Below are 17,865 nucleotides of genomic sequence, written 5' to 3'. Positions count from 1 at the left end.
AATTTGAAGCCATGAGTTCGAGTCCTACCCTCCAGAGCAGGAGAAAGCAAGCTTGCTCCCTCTTCCATGTGACAACCCATGAGATATCTGAAGATGGCTCTCCTACCTCCTCTCAATCTCCTCTTTTCCAAAACATCCCCTGCTCCTTCAACCGTTCCTCATAAGGCTCAGTTTCCAGACCCTTAGTCATCTTGGTCGCCCTCCTCTGCCCACCTTCCAGCTTGTCAACATCCTCCTTAAATAGTGGTGCCCAGAATTGGACACAGGACTCCAGGTGTGGTCTGACCAAAGCAGAATAGAGTGGTCCAAGCTGGTGTGCCGTCACCGGCTCCTGTGGCAACGAGTTCCACAGGTAATTTTTTTTAAAAAAATATTATTATTATTCTAATAATAATAATAATTTTTTTAAATAAATCTGTGGAACTCGTTGTCACGGGAAGTATATGAATTATTTGCAGAGCAACTGTAATCAACAAATTACGCAAGTAGGACTACAAGAAGTTTTGTAAGGAGAAATATACGAAGTGGTACAAAGTGGGAAAAGATAGAGATATTGGTTATGAGTTTGAAATGTAATAGGGAAGATAAGAAATGCATAGTCAAAATAAAAAAAATCCTTCCAGTAGCACCTTAAAGACCAACTACCGTATTTTTCGCTCTATAACACGCACCCGACCATAACACGCATGTAGTTTTTAGAGGAGGAAAATCCGTAGGCATGCCACCCGTAGGCATTTCCTCCATAACACGCACAGACATTTCCCCTTACTTTCTAGGAGGAAAAAAGTGAGTGTTATGGTGCAAAAAATACGGTAAGTTAGTTCTTGGTATGAGCTTTTGTGTGCATGCACACTTCTTCAGATACACAGAAATGCATACTAAGAGATTAGATTGGAAAATTTTCAGACAAGATTGATGGAAGTTGAAAAAATGGAATAAGATGCAAAAGTATGTTTAATTACTGTTAAATTAATAAAAATTTATATATTATTATTATTATTATTAATACCCCACCCATCTGCCTGGGTTTCCCCAGCCACTCTGTGATGTGCAAAAGTGCTTTCTTTTATCTGCCCCGAATCTTCATCTGATTCCCACGAGTTCTAGAGCTAAGCGAGAGGGAGAAAGTACTTTTCTTTCCCCATGCAATGCATCCTTTTATAAATCTCTCTCATGTCACCTCTTCCGAGAAGCCTCTCTCCTTATCTCTCCAGCCCTGAGGCTCTGGGGACCTAGCCACATCACTCTGGGAGCCCAAGATCTCTTCTCCTATAAACACGAATCCCGGCTCCCCTTCAGAAGAATTGCAGATGACAGCCTTCTGCAATCTTTACAAAGTCCTTCCCGCAAAGAGTGCACAGATGGCCTTCTGGCAAAGTCCCTCTTGTCTAATGGTCTTTCTGCTCCCATTCATCAAACATGAGCTAATGGTGTGTTGGCTGCCGTTGCGCGATGCTCGGGCCCAGACTGCATCCATCAATCTCTCCATTTAGGCCTGCTGTAAATCTCGCTGCGCCAAGCTCCTTACAGAGCCAGGGTTCCTCCTGAATTCAGCATCAGAAGTTCCTAGGAACAGAGCTGTAAAGGGAGATACAAAACTTGCAGGGCTAGGTAAAGGTAAAGGGACCCCTGACCATTAGGTCCAGTCGTGGACGACTCCGGGGTTGCGGCGCTCATCTCGCTTTATTGGCCGAGGGAGCCGGCGTACAGCTTCCGGGTCATGTGGCCAGCACTACTAAGCTGCTTCTGGCGAAACCAGAACAGCGCATGGAAACGCCGTTTACCTTCCTGCCAGAATGGTACCTATTTATCTACTTGCACTTTGACGTGCTTTCGAACAGGTAGGTTGGCAGGAGCAGGGACCGAGCAACGGGAGCTCACCCCGTTGCTGGGATTCGAACCACCGACCTTCTGATCGGCAAGTCCTAGGTTCTGTGGTTTAACTCACAGCGCCACCCACGAGAAGCATCTTAATAAACTGCAGGACCTAAAGGCGCTTGTAAATTTGAGCCCTGGTTCCGTCTTCTGTCCGATGAACAACAGGGCAACCTCATTGCTGTTACTCCTTCAGAGTACAGTGAGACCTTGGGTTAAGTACTTAATTCGTTCCGGAGGTCCGTTCTTAACCTGAAGCTGTTCTTAACCTGAAGCACCACTTTAGCTAATGGGGCCCCTCACTGCCGCCACGCGATTTCTGTTCTCATTCTGAAGCAAAGTCCTTAACCCGAGGTACTATTTCTGGGTTAGCAGAGTCTGTAACCTAAAGCGTATGTAACCCGAGGTATCCCTGTATGTCATGTGAGCAGTCAACCAGGGCTAAACTCTGCCCACCTGTGGACCTGAAGTCACTATAAATTGCTGTGCATGGGGGGTAAAGGTTAAGGACCTCTGGACAGTTAAGTCCACTCAAAGGCGACTATGGGGTTGCGGCGCTCATCTCGCTTTTCAGGCTGAGGGAGTCGGCGTTTGTCCACAGACAGCTTTCCAGGTCATGTGGCCAGCAGGACTAAACTGCTTCTGGCGCAATGGGACACCGTGATGGAAAGCAAAGCGCATGGAACGCTGTTTACCTTCCCACCACAGTGGTACCTATTTATCTACTTGCACTGGTGTGCTTTCGAACTGCTAGGTAGGCAGGAGCTGGGACCGAGCAACGGGAGCTCACCCCGTCGCAGGGATTCGAACCGCCAACCTTCCAATCAGCAAGCCCAATAGGCTCAGTGGTTTAGACCACAGCGCCACCTGCGTCCCTTAGAAGAAAGCAGGGACCCGAAACAAAGTCTCTCGTGCCAAGCAGTGCATTCACAAGCCAAAGCTGATATCCCATTGTGGCTTCACATCCTTCCCACTCCATTTGGATTGTCGTAAGATCTGACCTCATGGGAAGCTGCCTCTGGGTGCTCTAGATTCCGAAGAGTTGCTAAAAATGTGGGTATGCATATTTTCACGCTGGAAAGATAAACAGTGGGCATTGAGTCTGCAGAGTCTAGACCCTCTGAGCCTGCGAAGGATGAGCGCATTGTATATAGGCCTCCTGGGGGAAAAACAAGAGTGTGGATTATTATCAGGGGGCACTTCCTGGCTCAAATGTATGGAACGGTTTCCCAAGGAACTGTACCAAAACACCCAACTAGAGGCAGTAAGAAACTGAATCAGGGACGAAATGCGAGGCCATAATGAACTCGGCTTGCATCAGCAGGGATGAATTTTGCTGACTGTTTGCGTCACCGGTTGTTCACCATCCGCTGTGCCATTAAGTGCATTAAAATGCATGACTTTGGGCCATGTTAATATTTGGATTTAGTTTTGAATTGAAAGCAGCTCAACCAAGTCTGCAGAAGTCATTGGGGTGGTTTGCAAGGGACCTCTTTGCGCTGTGCTGCTTTCTGGGGAATCTCAACGCTTTACATGACGGAAACCTGACACACACCCAGCCTAACCTTTTCTAAAAAGGTATCGCTGAAATTTAATCAGAGGATTAAAAGGCTTTCACTGGTGCTGAAAACACCATGCCTAGCGAGCTTCTCTGTGGGGGAAGCAATTCTGCAAATCGGGTGCCACCACCAAAAAGGTCTTTCCCCCTAGAGCTGGGGTCAGCAAACTTTTTCAGAAGGGGGCTGGTCCACTGTCCCTCAGACCTTGTGGGGGGCCAGACTATATTTTGGGGGGGGGAAGAACAAATTCCTATGCCCCACAAATAACCCAGAGATGCATTTTAAATAAAAGGGAGGCATTCTACTCATGTAAAAAGACCAGGCAGGCCCCACAAATAACCCAGAGATGCATTTTAAATAAATGTACTCATGTAAAAACATGCTGATTCCCAGACCATCCGTGGGCTGGATTGAGAAGGCGATTGGGCCAGATCCGGCCCCCGGGCCTAAGCTTGCCTACCCGTGCCCTAGAGGGCACCTGGCTAACTTCATTGGGGCATCTGGAGAAGGGTCTCCGGTGAAGATCAAAGGACCAGGCAGGTACATACTTATGGGAGAAAGTGATCCTTCAGGTAACCTGCTCCCAAAACAAGGTTGCATCTGTTGACGATAGCAACACTAAGCATGTTGACAATAACAAATGTTATTTGGGAAACCAACGTCCCCCAAACATTCAGGGGACGGTCGCCACGTTCCTCCCTCCTTGCTTCGGAGCTTCACAGAGGCGACGCTGGTGGAGAAAGTGAACTGGAGCTTGCTCTTAGAAATTGCCTTGCAAGAGCAGGCAGTTTGCTTGCTGCTTATTATGCTGGGGGAAAGCTCGTTGTTAGGACAGGCAGGAGTCAAGGAGCCCAGGAGAGTGTTGTCCATAACATTGCTGGGGTAACTCAGTTGGTAGAGCATGGGTCATGGATCGAGTCCCACATTGGGCAAAGATTCCAGCATTGCAGGGGGTTGGTCTAGATGACCCTTGTGTTCCCTCTCAACTCTTCTATGCTGCTGCTTCTTCTGTGATCACTTGTAATCAAGTAAGATCAGGGGTCAGCAAACCTTTTCAGCAGGGGGCCGGTCCACTGTCCCTCAGACCTTGTGGGGGGACAGACTATATTTTGGAGGGGAAATGAATGAATTCCTATGCCCCACAAATAACCCAGAGATGCATTTTAAATAAAAGCAGACATTGTACTCATGTAAAAACACACTGATTCCCAGTCATGTGGCCAGCATGACTAAGCCGCTTCTGGCGAACCAGAGCAGCGAACGGAAACGCCGTTTACATTCCTGCCGAAGCGGTACCTATTGATCTACTTGCACTGGTATGCTTTTAAACTGCTAGGTTGGCAGGAGCTGGGACAGAGCAACGGGAGCTCACCCCGTCGCGGGGATCGAACCACCGACCTTCTGATTGGCAAGCTCTAGGCTCTGTGGTTTAACCCACAGCTCCACAGGGTTATAAAGACTAGGACTAGCCGCCTGAGAAACAGTTTCTATCCAAATGTGATTTTGATTTTCAACGTAGTGTAAGGTAGTCTCTATGGGAGTATGTTGTTGTTGTTTAGTCGTTTAGTCGTGTCCGACTCTTCGTGACCCCGTGGACCAGAGCACGCCCGCCACTTCTGTCTTCCTATGGGAGTATATTGTATTTAATTATGGGGTATCGGAGTTTTTAGGGGGTCGACCAGGCTGGGATAGCTGGGATAGCAGCCTTGTTGGTTTTTGAATGTCTGATGCAATTTTTTTCAGTTTCGTTGTTCTGTATGGCAGTGGCGTAGCGTGGGTTGTCAGCACCCGGGGCAAGGCAAGTAATTTGCGCCCCCTAACCCGTGGATTTGCGCCCCCTAACCCTAACCCCCAGATGTTGTGCCCGGTGCGGCCGGCCCCCCTTGCACCCCCCACGCTACGCCACTGCTGTATGGGGCAATGACAATAGAGATTATCGTATCGTATCGTAATTTAGGGAATTGTGGGTTCAAATCACCCCGCTTCTGAACTCATCCTCCTCCCCTTTTCCAAAGACGCGCGCCCCTAGCATCCCAAAGTGGATGGAGATCAGGACGTAGAGCAGGTGTCAACGGAGGGTGGCGGCGGCGGATGCGGCTGCAGGAGCGAGGCAGCAGCGGGAGCCTCCGACGGGGCGGGCTTGGAGGGCTGGCCCGGGGCGTGTCTGCCCTCCCTCCCCACCGCCTTCCCTGCTGTCCGCCCCGCGCGCCGCTTCCCGGAGCCAGAGCGCAGCGCAGGTTCCCACGCGCCGGCGAGGAGGCTGCCTCGCGCCTCCAGCCAGGAGAGAGAGACCCCTAGCCCGGAGGAAGAGGAGGACACGATCCGGTAAGGCTGCCTGGGAGAGAGGGAGACAAGGGGAGCCGGACCTGGCCTGGGGCTGCCTGCGTTTGCTTCAGCTGGAAACCCCCCACCCTCTTTGGAGACGGGTGCGCCTAAGACCTGGGGTTGGGGAAGGTTGGGTGGGTGGGTGGGTGCCTTTCCAGAGACGCCCCTTGGGGCTTCCCGGAGGTGCCGTCTGTGGTTCCAAGCCGCTTACAAACTGAGCGTCGAGTCTCCATAATTATAATTGATTGACTGATCTTTTTATTAGGCACCTAACTGCAGAAAAGCCTCCGAGACAAAATTAAGAGCCCAAAACGGCATTATTCTCGTTGCTTTGTTAAGAGAGAGACTTGGTGTCAGGACAGCTGCTGGGCTTGCAGAAGGCCCCGGGTTCAGTCCTGGAGATTTCCAGTTCTAAGGGGGTCAAGGGATGGGAAATTGCTCTGTCTCTTTGCCTGAGACCCTAAAGATTGGCACCCCTGAGCTGGTCAAGGATGGAGCTTCCTCTTATTGGTGGAGCACCTGCTCTGACTGCAGAACGTCTCAGGTTCAAGGTCTGGCATAGACTACGGCTTCAGGGGTCAGGCAGTAAGTAATGGGGGAAGACCACCCATCCGCCATGCTTCAGGTTGAGACCCTGGAGAGCTGCAAGCAGTCTAGAAGGCAGCTCCTTACATTCTGCGACCACCACAGCCCCTCCTGCCATTCTTGGATTCAAGGCAAGTGGTCTGACCTGGGCTTCTCATATCCCAGTCTTGGTTGAGCATCAGTCCAGCATCTCCCCTGGAAAGGGGAGCCACGCTGGTGGGAATTGCCTCTCTCCCAGACCCCAAAGCCCCCCAGAGTGAACCCTGCTAGACAAAACAGACCAACAGCCTGGTGACCTGGTTCGTCATAGGTTTTGGATAGACTTTCTGTTTTTTTGTGGTGGGGGGGTTGCACAGAAATTTGATGCCACCGTTGCCAAATGAATTTAACAGCTTTAAAGCTGTATTGAAATGCCAAGCTATGTGATGTCAGAAAATCTGATCGCAAATCCCCTATGTCTTTTTCTGTACTTGAAGGGAGAGGAGGGGAGAGAAGCCGTGGGGACTAGGGGGCTAACCCTTTCCCCTTCTGGCTACTATTAACTCTGGGTTTGGTTTGGTTTCAAGGCAGGTGTTGTTGTTGTTTAGTTGTGTCCTACGCCTCGTGACCCCATGGACCAGATCACACCAGGCCCTCCTGTCTTCCACTGCCTCCCGCAGTTTGGTCAAACTCATGCTGGTAGCTTCAAGAACACTGTCCAACCATCTCGCCCTCTGTCGTCCCCTTCTCCTTGTGCCCTCCATCTTTCCCAACACCAGGGTCTTTTCCAGGGAGTCTTCTCTTCTCATGAGGTGGCCAAAGTCTTGGAGCCTCAGCTTCAGGATCTGTCCTTCCAGTGAGCACTTGAGGCGTACCTGTTTCTTCCTTGCAGCTGGAAGGAAGGGCTTGAATTTGAGAATCGGCGCAAGGGAAACTCTCCCTCTCTCAAGGGGCCGGTCTTCATGCAACCCACACTGCTGCTTACAAGCAAAGAAAAGGACCTTGAGGGATCTATCTGTCCTCGTATATAGGTAGATAAGATGCCTCTCTGAGCCTCTGGCTCAACATCCATCTCAAATCAATACGTAGTCTGTGGAATGCCAAGGGAAGGCACCTTTGAGTTAACTTAATTGAGTTAAACTGTGGAACTCACTGCCACAGGAGGCAATGGTGGCTACCCACCTTGATGCCTGGGTTACACAAATACATGGAGGAGAGGGCCGTTGGGCCACTGATGGCTCCTAGCCATAAGGGCTGTGCTCTGCCACCACATGGAAGCAGCAATGCTTATGAACATCAGTTTCTGGGAACCGCAAGAGGGGAGAGTTGCTCTCATGCTCAAAGCCTGCTTGTGGGTTTCCCTGGTCAGCCACTGTGAGAAGAGGATGCTGGACTAGACGGGCCATTTAGCACTCCTTATGCTCTTCTGTGGAGTTTTCTTGGCAGGGATACTGGAGTGGCTTGCCGGTCCGTCTAGTTCAAGCTCTGGTCTTCCCAGTAGTGATGTATGGAAGTGAGAGCTGGACCATCAAGAAGGCTGATCGCCGAAGAATCAATGCTTTTGAATTATGGTGCTGGAGGAGACTCTTGAGAGTCCCATGGACTGCAAGAAGATCAAACCAATCCATTCTGAAGGAAATCAGCCCTGAGTGCTCACTGGAAGGACAGATCCTGAAACTGAGGCTCCAACTTTGGCCACCTCATGAGAAGAGAAGACTCCCTGGAAAAGACCCTGATGTTGGGAAAGATGGAGGGCACAAGGAGAAGGGGACGACAGAGGACGAGATGGTGGGACAATGTTCTCGAAGCTACCAGCATGAGTTTGACCAAACTGCGGGAGGCAGTGGAAGACAGGAGGGCCTGGCGTGTTCTGGTCCAGGGGGTCACAAAGAGTCGGACACGACTATACGACTAAACAACAACAATGCTCTTCTGAGCTGTTAGTTTAGCAAAAGCGCTCTCTTCTCCAAATAGCAGCTGAGTGGAATCAGAGTGCTGGGTTATCTAAGGATCGGTATATATGCCTTGTGTTCCTTTGCCTGGTAGTGGATATCATAACAGCCTCGGAGGCAGGGATGGAGGCCAACATATTTTCGAGACGGGGGCAAATTTATGGAGCCCAGCAACCTCTGAAGAGAGAAGAATTACAGTGTGTGGAGGCCTGTTACTTAGCACCCACATAGGCATAACACAATCTATATAAATCTGGAAGCGCTGGCATTTTGGACATTTAGAAGACCCCCCCCCCCAATAGTCAAGATCCCTCGTAATCTGCTTAGTAAAACTTTTAGAGAGCATGGCTGTTTTTCTAGAACTCGCCCTGAATGCCTCCCTTGTTCTCTTAGAATTGCAATGGTGCCCACAGAGTTATTGGGGAGGGAGCCCTGGAAATAGATAAATAGATAGATAGATGATAGATAGATAGATGATAGATAGATAAAGGTAAAGGGACCCCTGACCATTAGGTCCAGTCGTGACCGACTCTGGGGTTGCAGCGCTCATCTCGCTTTACTGGCTGAGGGAGCCGGTGTACAGCTTCCGGGTCATGTGGCCAGCATGACTAAGCCGCTTCTGGAGAACAGCGCACGGAAACACTGTTTACCTTCCCGCCAGAGCGGTACCTATTTATCTACTTGCACTTTGACGTGCTTTCAGACTGCTAGGTTGGCAGGAGCAGGGACCGAGCAACGGGAGCTCACCCCATCGCGGGGATTCGAACCACCGGCCTTCTGATTGGCAAGTCCTAGGCTCTGTGGTTTAACCCACAGCGCCACCTGCGTCCCTCAGATAGATAGATAGATAGATAGATAGATAGATAGATAGATAGAAATTAAAAGTATCTCAGTGCTTTGGCAGTATTGCTTAGTTCAGGAAGGCAACAATATGGGAATGGAAGTTTGAAAAATTATGCTAGCATGTCTTGACAGTGGGTCGATCTTCAGACTGGAACTTTGAGTTCACCCACTGAAAGGGATTTGCAATGGATTTGGGAAACACCAAGATTTTCAGACAGTGTGTTTTTTAGTTTATGCAATTCGCATAAATTGGATGCTGCCTCGGATAACCTGAAAATAGGACTAGGCGTGGAGATACAAAATAAGCCCATCACTATTCTCTCTGAGAGCTAAATGCATCATCCATCTCAATACAGTGTTTATGATCTGTAAAAGAATACGAACAACATTAGCAAAACAGCAACCCAAAAAACAAACTGTTCAGTTTATACACGCAGTCTCTCATAGGTGCTAACTCCCTGGGGGCCTGAGTGCCTGAGTCCCCACAAAATTCCCCATGAAGGGGCAGGGCACCCAGAAATTTTGGTGCCAGGGCCATGCACACTGGATGGTACCCAAGGCCCTGGGCACCAATGATCATGGGGCCAAGTTGGCATTCCTGCATTCTTCACAGCCCCATGACTCATAATCTTTCACTCTGTTCGGATCATTAAAACACACGTACACATATGTGTCTGTGGTTTTATGCATGCTTTACCCGTGGGTGTGTGGGTGTGTGTTTGAATGAATTCTTGCACTTGGCTGTTGCAAAATTCGGGGAAGCGCAATTTTGGAAGGAGGGTTACGTTCTGGTTTGCGTCTTATTCTGGAAAGTGCAATTTCGTGTGAACTGAATGAAATTTCCTCCGCGTATCCCTCCTTCTCCGGTTGCCCTCCCCCTGGGCTGACCTTGGGGAGCTCAGTCAGTCGATCATGAGACTCTCAAATGGATGCAAAGCCCCAAGACTCTTAATCTCAGGGTTGTGGGTTTGAGCCCTATGTTGGGTGAATGATTTCTGCATGGCAGGGGGTTGAGATAGATGATTGTCATGGTCCCTTCCAACTCTACAATTCTATGATTCCTCTCTCCCTCCCTCCCTCCCTCCCTCCCTCCCTCCCTCGCATTCCTGCTTTCCCTGCCTCTTCTGCATCTCCTCCTACTCCTCCTTTCAACTCCCTTCTCAAGCAAAGCTTTATTTTGCACTTCCATTAGCATTCCTCTGGCTGCTTCTCCATCTCAGAAAGGACTTTCTCTTTTCTCTTTCAAGCAATCCTTGACCAGCATAATATTGATGTGAAATTGATGCAGTAGTACAGGGGTCGGCAACCTAAGGCCCATGGGGGTCATTTAACCGGCCCGTAATAATAATAATAATTTATTATTTATACCCCGCCCATCTGGCTTGGTTTCCCCAGCCACTCTGGGCGGCTTCCAACAAAGTATTAAAATACAGTAGTCTGTTAAACATTAAAAGCTTCCCTAAACAGGGCTGCCTTCAGATGTCTTCTAAAAGTCTGGTAGTTGTTCTTCTCTTTGGCATCTGGTGGGAGGGCGTTCCACAGGGCGGGTGCCACTACTGAGAAGACCCTCTGCCTGGTTCCCTGTAACTTGGCATTAGGTCCAGTTGTGACCGACTCTGGGGTTGTGGCGCTCATCTTGCTTTACTGGCTGAGGGAGCCGGCGTACAGCTTCCGGGTCATGTGGCCAGCATGACTAAGCCGCTTCTGGCAAACCAGAGCAGCGCACGGAAACGCCGTTTACCTTCCCGCCGGAGTGGTACCTATTGATCTACTTGCACTTTGACGTGCTTTCGAACTGCTAGGTTGGCAGGAGCAGGGACCGAGCAATGGGAGCTCACCCCGTTGCGGGGATTCGAACCGCCGACCTTCTGATCGGCAAGTCCTAGGCTCTGTGGTTTAACCCACAGCGCCACCTGCGTCCCTTATAAGGGAACTTACCAGGAATGTAATATTGAGAGGCTTAAACAAGCCTGCAACCACCAATCAGGTGTGCGTTTAAAAGGGGAATGTGAAACTCTGCTAAGTTATAGAAATTGCAAGCGCAAGTTATTATTATTATTAAACAATATATCCTCTCCTGCCTCCCTGAACAGGAAGCACAAAGCCCCCCCCCCCCATGCAAACCTGTGCACCTTCCCAAAATTTGCTTTGGGGTGGGGTCAGGAGACACACACCCCTCCAGGACAGTAGGCAGGGATAGAAGGGGAGATGGTTCTGTCCGGGAAGAAGAAATGCTTTCAAGGGCGGAACTATCTGCTTAGTGCTGCACTGAATTCCACCCTGTATTTATTTACATTCCTTGCCTTTCTTCCGAAAGTTGCTCAGGGCTATCACCTTAGGTCAGTCACAGTCTCTCAGCCTAACCTGCCTCGCAAGGTTGTTGTAAGGATAAAGTAGAGACAGGGAGAAAGGACGCCTGCCACTCTGAGCTCCTTGGAGGAATGTTGGGATAGGATAACAACTAATAAATATGTTGTTGTTGTTGTTTAGTCGTTTAGTCATGTCCGACTCTTCGTGACCCCCTGGACCAGAACACGCCAGGCACTCCTGTCTTCCACTGCCTCCCGCAGTTTGGTCAAACTCATGCTGGTAGCTTCGAGAACACTGTACAACCATCTCGTCCTGTCGTCCCCTTCTCCTTGTGCCCTCCATCTTTTCCAACATCAGGGTCTTTTCCAGGGGGTCTTCTCTTCTCATGCGGTGGCCAAAATATTGGAGCCTCAGCTTCACGATCTGTCCTTCCAGTGCGCACTCAGGGCTGATTTCCTTCAGAATGGATCGGTTTGATCTTCTTGCAGTCCATAGGACTCTCAAGAGTCTCCTCCAGCATCATAATTCAAAAGCATCAATTCTTCGGCGATCAGCCTCCTTTATGGTCCAGCTCTCACTTCCATACATCACTACTGGGAAAACCATAGCTTTTGACAAAAGGACCTTTGTTGGCAAGGTGATGTCTCTGCTTTTTAAGATGCTGTCTAGGTTTGTCATTGCTAATAAATATACACATCGATAATTAAACAAAACTATGAAAACTAAAAAAACACACGATTAAAACATCTAAAAAATATTAATAATAATAATAATAATAATTATTTGCAGCTGTCATGTAAGATTGGGCTTTCAACAGCTTCCAATACGTGGATAAAAATTAAAAGGTTTGCCAATAAACATCAGCACATATGAATAATTCAGTTCCAGCAATTTGGTGAATAGGTACGATTCGAACGATTTAGCAGCTCGTTAAGTTTTAATTGTACAACAGATTGACGCCAGTATTGTCAAATATTAACACATAAGTTCTCCATGGTATAAATTGAACTGCAAGGATCTAGAGGGCTTCATAAATAACAGCAAAATGCACAACACTAATACGAAATTATAAGCTATTCTTCCTCTTTTCTGCCTAAATTCACTGTGCGGTAAAATCCACCCATACCCACCTGTTCCCTGCCTGGTGGTAGCAGCTGAGTCGATGACTTTAAAGTGATTGTGTCCACTAATTGTTAGTGGGACCCAAGGGGGAAGAAATGTTGAAAAGGATCGTTCGGCAGAATGTGTGCAAATACTTAAAAGTGCAGGTATCTGGTGGGTTCAGATTCCTAAGCTCTGCCGGGAAGAGCTTTGTTTACGCAATTGTGTGTTAACCCTCATTGATCGGTGCAGAGACGCAAAGCCTTTCCCCTCCTCTTCATAAGATCTGTCTAATGGTTTCTTTGCTGCTGCTATTTGGGTGTAGCCCAGAGCTGGAAATAGCCAAGAAGGAAAAAAGGAAAGAAGGTTTAGAAGCCTATTACTTTTCGAAGAAATCAACCGGGGCCTGGAGGGGCTAATTGGTAGATGTTTTCAATTAAGTCTATTCATCATAAATACCGCTCATTGTGGGGCGAACAAACAAACAAGGGTGGGTCCTTTGCCTGCACGTCCCATTTGTGGCTTCCCAGAAGCTTCTGTTGCAAGTGGGATGCTTAGCTCGGTAGACCTGTTAATGTCTCCGAGCGGATTCCCTAATTCTTGCCTAAAGCCGCCCTCTCTTAAAAGCCGTTCGATGTGGCCAGCGCGTCTTCAAAAGCTACGTGCAGGTTCTTGCAGATTTACGAACTGTGATGTTTCGGTCAGGAGCGAGCAGCAATAAATCACACCAATGAGTTGGAGTTAACTCTTTGTTTGCAAAACAGGATCTACACAGGTGTCAGGATTTGGTCCAGAGGAAGGTCAGTGCAATGAAACAGAGTGAGTTGTCAATGAAGCAGACCCTCCAACATTTCTCCGATGAAAATAGGGATTTCCTATAGAAGAAGAAGAAGAAGAAGAAGAAGAAGAAGAAGAAGAAGAAGAAGAATACTCTGCCCACCTGACTGGGTTGCCCCAGCCACTCTAGGCGGCTTCCAACATATATAAAAACTTTAAAAACCTTCCCTGTCCAGGGCTGCCTTCAGATGTCTTCTAAAGGTTGTATAGTTACTTATCTCCTTGGCTCTTGGGGTCGCATAACTCCATACCCTCCAACAGTTCTCTGACGAAAAGAAGGACATCTTAAAGAAAAGCAGAACGTTCCAGGATCAAATCAGAAACCAGGATAGCTTCTGTAAATCTGGGATTGTCCCTGGAAAATAGGGACACTTGGAGGGTCTGTTAAAGTTATTCTTTCTTCGAGGCAATGCCTTGAATACAATTCAGCAACCCTTTCCCAGTAGGTCTTACCCAGACATTCCCAAACTCGGCCCTCCAGATGTTTTGGGACTACAACTCCCATCATCCCTAGCTAACAGGACCGGTGGTCAGGGATGATGGGAATTGTAGTCCCAAAACATCTGGAGGGCCGAGTTTGGGGGTGCCTGGTCTTGCCGCTATAGAGCAGCTGCCAGAAATGAAGGTGCCTTACTTCCACCCTTTCGAAGGCTCCTCCACTGGCAGATGTTTCCCTAGCACACCTTTGGCATCTGTTCTGCTCTCCTCGTTATTCTGTGCGTTCTTGGAGACCAGGAAGGATGGGAGCTTGTCATAGAAGGAGAGGGAGACTCCCAAGGTTCTTCTGCGGTCTCTTAACACCCCTCCTCCTCTGCTTCAGCCTCAGCGTCTGAACTGCTCCCTGTCACAGGTTCCTCCTGCTCATGAAATCCTGTTGCCCCTTCAGTCCCCACCACCTCCTTCTAATCTTCTCCCTCTGATCTGCTGTTGTCCAGCCAATCCCTTACAACAGGCCCATAATGATTTACAGTGGTACATTGGATCAAGTACTTAATTTGTTCCGGAGGTCCGTACTTAACCTGAAACTGTTTTTAACCTGAAGCACCACTTTAGCTAATGGGGCCTCCTGCTGCTGCCGCGCCGCCGGAGCACGATTTCTGTTCTCATCCTGAAGCAAATTTCTTAACCTGAGGTACTATTTCTGGGTTAGCGGAGTCTGTAACCTGAAGCTTATGTAACCTGAAACATATGTAACCCAAGGTACCACTGTATTATAATAATTTGTTATTTATACCCCACGGATCTGGCTGGGTTTCTTGGCGGATCCCAACAGAATATTATTAATAATAAAGCAGCAATAAAACACCAAACATTAAAAACTTCTCTAAACAGAGCTGCCTTCAGATGTCTTCTAAAAGTCAGATAGTTGTTTATTTCCTTGACATCTGATGGGAGGGCGTTCCACAGGGCAGGTGCCACTACTGAGAAGGCTCTCTACCTGGTTCCCTGTAACCTCAACTTCTTGCACTGAGGGAACCGCCAGAAGGCCCTCGGCGCTGGATCTCAGTGTCCGGGCTGAACGATGGGGGTGGAGACGCTCCTTCAGGTCTACTGGGCCGAGGCCATTTAGGGCTTCAAAGGTCAGCACCAACACTTTCAATTGTGCTCGGAAACGTACTGGGAGCCAATGTAGGTCTTTCAGGAGCGGTGTTATATGGTCTCGGCGGCCGCTCCCAGTCACCAGTTTAGCTGCTGCATTCTGGATTAGTTGTAGTTTCCGGGTCACCTCCAAAGGTAGCCCCACATAGAGCGCATTGCAGTAGTCCAAGCGGGAGATAACCAGAGCATGCACCACTCTGGCGAGACAGTCTGCAGGCAGAAAGGGTCTCAGCCTGCGTACCAGATGGAGCTGGGAGACAGCTGCCCTGGACACAGAATGAGCACAGCAGCTCGTCTCTGACAGGTCTTTCCCCCATGAAGCAGTTGTGCAGACTAAATGTCCCTGCCTCCCCACAACTGGCCATTCTCCTTCTCTCCAGGGTGTTTCCCAACCAATCAGAGACTGTGCCTGCATTCCTCCCTTTGCTCCTCTCACTTCACGCCTCCACCATGGACCACTTGAAAACTGCTGGAGGTCTGGGTGGACCACTTAATGATTTTTCTTTTTTTTTCTTTTTAAAGATATTTATTGAAAGTTTTTAAAATATAGCAAAAAATGAAAAATAATCATACAAAATAAAAAACAATTAAAAACACACATTAATTTTCAATAACATAACTTCCATACACTTATTTCCTCAGACCTCCTCACACCTCCCCTCCCTGTATTCCAATTCAGTTTGTTAGTTCAGCAAATCCTTATCATTAAACTTTTACCCATTTGTGGATCTTTTTTTTTCATGTCTCCTAAAGCATTACAGCTGGAAACCACTTAGTTTCTATCCAACATCCTTCTAACATTCATTAATTTTACAATATTTCTGTAAATAGTCTTTAAATTTCTTCCAGTCTTCTTTCACCGACTCTTCTCCCTGGTCTCAGATTCTGCCAGTCATTTCCGCCAGTTCCATGTAGTCGATCACCTTCAACAGTGGAGGGAGTTGGAGATGTTTATCCTGGAGAACAGGAGATATGATAGCCATCTTCAAAAATCTGATGGGCTGCCCTGCGGAAGAGGGAGCAAGCTTGTTTTCTGCTGCTCAGACCAATGGATTCAAGTTACAAGGAAGGACATTCCGACTCAAAATCAGGAAGAACTTAAAATAACAGAAATTAAATGTGGCTTTGACTTGTTTGTAATGTTTAGAAAGATGAGCAAAATGGATTTTTTACTTCTGTAGTCTAGTCATCTAGTCCAACCCCCTGCAATGCAAGAATCTCAGCTAAAGCATCCACTTTCAAATACAGTGGTATCTTGGTTCTCAAACGCCTTGGTACTCAAACAACTTGGAACCCAAACACTGTAAACCCAGAAGTAATTGTTCTGGTTTGCGAACTTTTTTCAGAACCCAAACGTGCTCCGTTTTGAGTGTTATGCTTCCAATCTGAGTGCCGCACTCCTGTATTGAGTTTTACGCTGCAGTCTGTATGTTTTTGCTATTTATTTCGCATTTTTGTTTTCGCGGCTCTTTTTGTTTTGTTTTTGTGACTGTGTGGAACCCAGTTCAGCTACTAATTGATTGACTGACGGCAGTCCGTTGTTTATTGCTTTCATTTTATGCTTCAATGGTCTCGTTCGATGGTAAAATTCATGTTCAATTGCTGTTTTAGGGGTTGTTTTTAAAAGTCTGGAACAGATTAATCCATTTTGCATTACTTTCTATGGGAAAGTGCGTCTTGGTTTTGGAACGCTTTGGTTTTGGAACGGACTTTTGGAACGGATTAAGTTTGAGAACCAAGGAACCACTGTAGCTCTTACTGTCAGAAATTTCTTCCTGATGAAACCCTTAAAAACTGGCTGGCCAGGAGGTGGGGGTGACTCCAGTGGGGTGCCCCTCCCTGGGCGGCGATGGGGAACACTCCACCACTGACTGTGAGAACGGGGCTGGACAAGGTGGAAACTGCTCTCCTCAGGCAGGTTCGCCTTATGTTCTTATGTTCTTAAGGAGTTTGGGGAACAGGGCTTTAGGCAGAAAGGAAATCCTGCTGTGTGTTCTGTTTCCCAGAAAGAATGTTGAGAATTAAAAGGCAGCTGGAAGTCAGCAAGTAATTAAAATTCTTCCGGGGGTGAAAGTTATGGGTAATAAAGAGGCTCTTTAAGTCCAGCGGAGCAGGCAGGCCCGGCGTCAACCGTTGGCGCGTGAAAGTCGAACCCTGGCAAATTTTACATGGGCAGCAAGGGGCGGACAGGAGGGCTGTCAATCAACCCTTGGAGTGCTTGCTACCTCCGTGTTGCAGGTGTCGGTTCAGCTATCCACATGGCATTCTCCGGAAAAGTGCAATCATCGGAGCGCAAAGTAACGAGGCTCTGATGTCGCTCCTTCAAGCTTTAATTGATTAAATCGCTGCAATTAATCAACTGGGGTTTGATTGCAAGTTCAGGTCTGATTAATGACTTGGCTGATGACAAGCAAAGACTCGGGGGGAGTGTTTCCTAAATTTGCAGTACCTAAGGCACACAGGTGCCCCCCCTCGAATTAAAAGTGGGAAGGTACTTTTGAGCCATTTGGGGCCATCATTGTTGTTGTTGTTTAGTCGTTTAGTCATGTCTGACTCTTTGTGACCCCCTGGACCAGATCACGCCAGGCACTCCTGTCTTCCACTGCCTCCCGCAGTTTGGTCAAACTCATGCTGGTAGCTTCGAGAACACTGTCCAACCATCTCGTCCTCTGTCGTCCCCTTCTCCTTGTGCCCTCCATCTTTCCCAACATCAGGGTCTTTTCCAGGGAGTCTTCTCTTCTCATGAGGTGGCCAAAGTCTTGGAGCCTCTGCTTCACGATCTGTCCTTCCAGTGAGCACTCAGGGCTGATTTCCTTCAGAATGGAGAGGTTTGATCTTCTTGCAGTCCATGGGACTCTCAAGAGTCTCCTCCAGCACCATAATTCAAAAGCATCAATTCT

At 48.2% G+C, this 17,865-nt stretch overlaps 1 protein-coding gene across 1 annotated transcript in view; it reads left to right on the top strand.

Moving 5' to 3' along the window:
* The first annotated feature begins 5,653 nt into the window (after positions 1-5,653).
* The window catches only part of P2RY6 (pyrimidinergic receptor P2Y6), a 44,632-nt gene continuing 32,420 nt past the window's right edge, over positions 5,654-17,865 (top strand). The window contains exon 1 of the mRNA XM_082219448.1: positions 5,654-5,759. The gene's annotated coding sequence lies outside the window, so the exon portion shown is untranslated. The remainder of the gene's footprint in view (positions 5,760-17,865) is intronic.

This window comes from Podarcis vaucheri, assembly GCF_965113315.1.
Source record: "Podarcis vaucheri genome assembly, chromosome: 4".
In the NCBI taxonomy this organism is placed as follows: Eukaryota; Metazoa; Chordata; class Lepidosauria; order Squamata; family Lacertidae; genus Podarcis; species Podarcis vaucheri.
This window is presented reverse-complemented; position numbering and strand designations above follow the sequence as displayed.